This window comes from Anas platyrhynchos, chromosome 6, assembly GCF_047663525.1.
Source record: "Anas platyrhynchos isolate ZD024472 breed Pekin duck chromosome 6, IASCAAS_PekinDuck_T2T, whole genome shotgun sequence".
Taxonomy (NCBI): Eukaryota; Metazoa; Chordata; class Aves; order Anseriformes; family Anatidae; genus Anas; species Anas platyrhynchos.
Genome location: NC_092592.1, coordinates 32,346,983 through 32,353,546, shown reverse-complemented (window position 1 = coordinate 32,353,546; position 6,564 = coordinate 32,346,983). Strand labels below are relative to the sequence as shown.

The 6,564-nt window shown below is 40.7% G+C and overlaps 1 long non-coding RNA gene across 1 annotated transcript; it reads right to left on the bottom strand.

Moving 5' to 3' along the window:
- Positions 1-925: 925 nt before the first annotated feature.
- Positions 926-6,494, bottom strand: LOC140002844 (uncharacterized). The gene is made up of 3 exons (XR_011810380.1): positions 6,241-6,494; positions 5,127-5,221; positions 926-3,815 (listed from the first exon to the last, which is right to left on the bottom strand). It is a non-coding gene; the product is annotated as an uncharacterized lncRNA (long non-coding RNA).
- Between the last annotated feature and the right edge of the window lie 70 nt (positions 6,495-6,564).

Here is a 6,564-nt window from a genome sequence, read left to right as displayed (position 1 = left end):
GTTAACACAACTCTCCGATCGCCACCGGAGGCAACTCCAAGCAGAGGAAAGAAGCAAAAGGGCTGCGGTATGCAATTTCACCTAAAGCATTCCCATCGTCTAGCTTCCTCGCTGACACCCCCCGCCCACCACCACACTCGGTGGCTGACAGGTTTTTGATTTTCTCCTCTGTGGGGTGGGCAGCAGCACCCGCAGCGCTGCCGAGCGCTCTCCGAGCAGCCTCCGATGCTCGCACGTTAAGGATCACTTCTCATCTTTGTCTCCAGCCTCTGTCGCTTTCACCTATTCCCAAGAGTTTGGAGCTTTATTTTTTTTTCCCCCTCCTCCTCCTTTTTTTTTTAACAGAAAAAGCTTTGCTTGTCAAACAAGTTTTTTCTCCCTGAACTCTCAGACATTCAGCCTTGACGCAGGCACAGAAATGCTATTCCCAAGGTGAAAGTTTACAGGCTCGAATAACAATGCCAGCTGCTAGCTTGGCAACAAGTGCCGCCACCATGCAGAAGGTGGGGAAAAAAGCCGGCACCCTGATGGCTCACGCTGCAGGACGGTTTGGGTACCTGAGAGCTGCAGCTGAAGGTATCCATGTCTGCGTTGGCCCCGAGCAGCAGCTCTCCAGCATGAGAGGGAGCAGGAGATGGTGCTGGGCACAGACCCTCTGCCCGGCCTTGGGGAAGAGCCTTTGCCTCCCTTGTGCCTCTGCTCTGAGGTGCTACCAGGAATACAGACCCTCCGCAGCTTGCTCAGGCTATCGTCAGATAGGAGAGGGATGTGTTATAAGGGAAAACGATCCAAACGGCATCACTTGGGGCTTAGCTGCTCTGCTAACAAGTACTTTTGCTGTGGGCGTCAGACCGCAGCTCATTTACAGCTGTAGAAAGGCTTTTCTGCCATACATGCTTTTTAAAGTACTTTGGACCATTTTCTTTACAATGTTTGTTTATTTGTTTATTTATTTATTTAAATCATTGCTAAACATCCTTTAAAAATCAGACTAATGACACCTATTTATACACATTTACAGGAAACATTCATCTCCCATTTTAATCTTGGAATTTTAGCTCTTCCATCTTAACACTCCAGCTTTGTATTTGAGCTTAGTATTTGCATACGGAGTTTAAGCAAACAGCCAAGGTACCAAATAACAAAATAGAGAACTCTGAGAGCCATAATGTTAAATAAGAAACATCTATCACAACACCCAGGCTTGACACGTAACATTTTGAAACGCCAAGCAGCTGAAGGAGGATTCACAACACCGTTTCATTGACATCTGACTCCAAATTCTTTTATCATTTTGACATTATCAACAACATAATAAAAGAGTAGTTCACTTAAAAAAAATAAAAAATAGATACATAATTTATGATTTTATCATTTAAAAAAAAAATATTTTAAACAAGCCATAGCCACTGAAAGCTTTGTGCTGTTTTTTTTTTTTGTTTGTTTGTTTTTTTTTTTTTAAATCATCAGTGACTATAAGATGTGTATATATCTAGCATAATCATGGACCCCACTTTCATGTTAATTGTGTATGTATATGGTTATAAATATACATATCCAAAATTAGTTATTGATGTGTTTTATTTTGTTTTGTTTTAATAAAGGTAAACATCTCTTGGATAGTTATTTAAGAGCCCGTTTTAAGAGAAACAAGTCTATTGACACAGCCTAAATTATGTACCTGCACCAAATTGGAGATGTCACTTTTTTAAGGACAGCAGAATGGTGAAAGAGTCAAGTGCCAGGAATGACTTAAATTGAGTGAGGAATGGTGACATGTGCAGTACTCGGCACAGGTGTGACGAGAGGAATAGAGGCTTTGGGGCTTTACGGCCCCTGACCTGTGGAGCTTCCCCCTCCCACTGTGGCTCCATCCCCTCGCACCTCTCCCTGCACTGCAGACACCGGGTGGCACGGTGGGACTTCACAGCCCATGTCCCAGCCCCATGCTGTCCCCCCTCAGCCTGCTCCGACACCTGCTAAGGGAAGGAAGAGTTAAACCACGGTAATTTTTTTTTTTCCTTTCCACTTCCTATCGCTGCTTAAATTACTGGAGCTTTGTACATCTGGTTCAGTTCATTGCGAATGATTCAGGTTCTCGCTTTCCCCCTCCCTTGGGGACACCTTTCCTGAGTCTTGCTGCGGAGACTGACCCTGGTGCCAGCAGGATGGAGCCCCAGGAAGTCCCAGCAGCCTCATCCCGACTGCGAATACCCAGCTGGGTTTTGAACGCATTGCATCAGAGAGCAGTAGGTCACCACATTAATCAGGAACTCTGAAATCCTCCGAGATACCTTGTTGGGAATGGTTCTGGCTAGTCTTAAACATAATTTAAAAGACTTTGGGGTTATTTTAAGGCTTTTCCTTTCCATCAGCCCTATCTCTATGTAAATGTTTCCCTCCCCTCCTCACTGCCGACTGCTTCTAACAGACAGATTATTTTGCTTCTCTGGCCTACTTTGTTTCAGACAAAGTTTTGACTATCCAAGTTCTTTTTTATTCCATTTTACATTTTTAATGCTATGTTGTAAAACGTCCTTCCTCTTGAGCAGTAATAAAAACCTTTTTTTTCCCCCCTCCCCTCTTCAGATTTCTTTTATAACACATTCAGCATTTTCTGGGACATAATTAAAACATCAAACAGTTTTCCTGCTGGTTATGCTAAAATCTGAATGCTCGAGTCTGCTGGCATTATTGAAAATTAAAATGTACTATTCTTGAGTGTATTTAGGATGCCCTTAAATAACTATCAGAAATGGTTTTGTTCTTCTTTATATAAAGACTTGCACCATAATGCTAAAATACCTGCATTAAATAATGTCTCTAATTGGTAGCATGAGGATACTTTTTAAAAGTATAAAATATGTATTTTTGTTCACTATTTTTCCTGGACTAATGTGTCTAATTTTCCCATACAACTTTATCCCCAAGGAAAAATATAGACGGAAAGACCATTACCAATACATGAAGTTCAGTGGTTCTCTCTCTTTAGATGTAATTGCTATCAAGGAGGCTGGCAGCAGGGTAATTTTAGTTCAAATGAGTACATAGCCTGAAAAAGGATAAATCAACCTTTGTAGGTCTGAAATTAGATCCCAGTGTGGGATTGTTCTAGCTAAGTGTACATCAGGTTCATAAAATGCATTTGCCAGAATGAAAATCCCCTAAAATCCAAGGGCAGCAGTGAGTGTGGGGCTAGAGGGAGGTTTTGTGCCCTGCTACAAGACCTCCTTCCTCCTTCCTTTACCAGAAATGGCCTCAAATCACCTTTTTAATAGGGCATGAAAGACTCGATCCTGCTTCCATTCAAGGCAGTGGAAAGCCTCCCACTGCACCCAAAATCCTTGTCCAAGATTAATAATACACATAAGTCCACGTTCACAAAATAGTTGAGAAAGGAAAGAACAATTTCACTGGGAAGCTAGAAGGAAACGTCTTGACCAGAATTAGACACCGAATGTGGCTCTGGGTCCAGATTCCCAACAGCACTCAGCAGGGGTATCAAAGCCTACATGTCAATTTAAACCTTTGCATTGGAATTAACGCCCAATGATGGTGTTGATTAGTGCAGAGACTTCTATTTTTCTGTGGATGTCTTGGATATGGTGAACAATTCATCAAAAATGGGACGGCTGGTGCACAGTGCTGAATTTAGGTCACACCTCTGCTTCGGACTCCATGTCTTGTGTGTTTGTGAGCTGCAACACACGCGTTGGGTCAAACGGTGAGAGGTACAGGGGGATCATACAAACAGCTGTGAACCTGGCTCCCCACTCCGGCCACAGTTCTCACCTCAGGGCGGCAGGGAAAGTCCCCTGTACCAAGAAAAATCCAAGACAAATGATTGTTATAAAAATGTAGGATAGTAGCCTCTATATCCCAGGTCTTTTCTATAGATTAAGATCATACTAATGCTTAAATCTGACCTGCCCAATTTTTGCTCCATTTTGGCCAATGATGTGACGCCAACAGAAAATTTTCAGCAAGACAGGGTTCTGTTTTTTCCACACTAAATAACATTTTGGTAAAAGCAGATGTCTCCCAGCCACCATCACTTATCCTCTACGGCTTAGAGAGTCAGACTGCCCGGAAGGCAGGGCCAAAGAAACAAAACAGAAACATAAAAGTATGTCCCAAGCAGCTGATGACATAGTTTCCCAAACAACTTGCAACAACTACTTATATTGAAGTACAATACTTCAATTTATTTTAGATACTTATGCAAATGCTATCCAATTCCTAAAAAGATCAATTAAGAAAGATATGATATGAGTGTTCTTAGAAAAGCAGGCAGGTGACTGAAAATCAAAGGATACACATAGGTCCTTTTCTGAAAAGCAGCCTAAAGGTTATAGCCACTTCTGGCTTTGAGGAGGGTAGATAGCACCAGACTTTCTCACTCCTGCTCTCAGCCTCCCACTAAGCATGGACAAACCGTTTTCTGAAAGGTTAAAGAGGGTCTGTATAACCTCATATGTGCAGTGTGTCTGCTCCCTGACCTCAGCTCTCAACAATGTCCAAAGTGTTATTAGAGCGATAGCAATAATAATAAAACGCCCCAAATGCAGAAGATTGCTGAACACATTTCTTAAGCCAAAGACTTCTGTCTCACTACAATATGCTGAAGTAAAAACATATCCAGGAGTCGTCCCTGGAGTCTCAAATCATTCTCTCATCACACTGGGTTCAAAGACAATGTGAGTTGTGTAGCGTAGCTGAAAGTATCTGCATAAAGCAATTCCTCTATGATGTTGTTTTGTTTCTGGCTTGCTTTTACCTGGGCTATCTAAGACATTGTTTGAGGCTAAGGAAAAAAATATGAATAATGTTTGGGCCTAGAGATCAAAAAATCAGGCTTATTTCCATAGTTGTTAGTAGCCAGTATCCCATGTGAATCTGTTCATTTCTAAAGCTTCACTGAAATGCTGGGTGTATTAGGAAGGATTTCTTTTTATTTTTATTTTATTTTTGTAAGAGTTTGTTCTTCTTGATTTTTGAAGATGCTGAAAGCTTTTTGATGTCGCAAAACCAATCATAAGAGGGAAAACACAAATTTAAATGTGAGATAAAAGGGGCTTTGCATGCATGCATAACAAGAAACCCATTGAACAAAACAAATGACTTACCACTTCCACAATGGCTCTGTGCCTCCAAGGGATGGGCTGGTTCACAATAAGGAGGTGATGGTGGTAAAGTCACTCTGATACTGTGATCAGAAAAGCTGCGATAAGAAGAAAAATGTATATAGGGGAGAGTAAACTACAAAGAGGGGAGAGAGGAAAAAATGGCTCACCATCCCCCTGGGACTGTGAGTGACTTTCAGTATTCACCCAAAACTTTCACTTCAAACATGTTGAGGCCAAAGAGGTCTCTTTCTGTGTGCCAGTTCTGGCAGCCGACAGAGGAGGCAGAGGAAGGAGGATGGTTGAATTTTTCATTCAAGTAACTTTGTTCCCATTTGGATATGCCTTGTCTGGAATTCCCATTGACGGCAATGAGGTGTGAATTTTCCTGATTCGGACAGCAAGAGTGATCTCTTGGATCTGAGTTTGTTTTTAAGAGGTTTGTTTTTATTTGATTTTGTTTTCCACTTACATCTTTCTCTTTCTTTTACCATTTTAAAGCCATGAATGATGAACAATAAGGATCGGGGAAAAGCCAAGAGAGTAAGGTTGTTGTAAATTTCCTTTAGAGTTCTGTGTTTCAGTGTTTGGGAACCACTTTAAACTGGTTAGCAAGAAATTCTCCTCCCTCCAGTCCTCCCACCCAACCCCAGAGAGGGTTAGGTCACACTGGACACAGGCATTTGATTTTTTTTATTTTTTTTATTTTTTTATTTTTTATTATTATTTTTTTATGTATTTTCACTTTATCTACCATGACAAAGCACTGATTTTTAGGAGCTGAAAGTCTGAGGATACCTCAGAGGATCTGGGATAGCGTATCTAATATGGAATAAGGATATAACAGATGCCTAATCTGTAAGACATTTATATCTTTATTTGATCAGCTGATCATATTAAAAAAAAAAAAAAAAAAAATGATGACGAAGAATTTCTGAGTATGAATCCTTACCGATGCAGGTTTTCTCACCAACAGGATATGTCAGCTTGCCCAGCAGTTCTCCATGAACCATTTCTACCAACATTCAAAAACAGGGCATAAAGCCCACAAAGCACACTGAAGGCATTTCCATACCAAAGGACATGGAATATGGTCAGAGCTCCTGGAAATATTTACCTTTTTAAAATTATTATTATTACTTGTTTGTCTTGTGTTTGTCCCTTTCCTCTCTTCTTCTATCAGTCCCTATATTTCCTTGGTCACTGAAAAGGTAGAAGGTAGAAGAAGAGAAAGAAAAAAAATGATCAAACAGAAAAATAAATGAAAGGTTGACTTGATTTCTGAGCACTGAACAAAAAACTGAAACAATTCCCTGAAGAGTTGTTTTGTGAGGTTTTTGTTTTTTAAATCATTGTGGACTTGGGGTCTTTTTTTTTGGTCACAATATTTTGGAATATGAGTTTCCTGTCTAAGAATGCATTCTTTCTCTTTCTCTTTCAC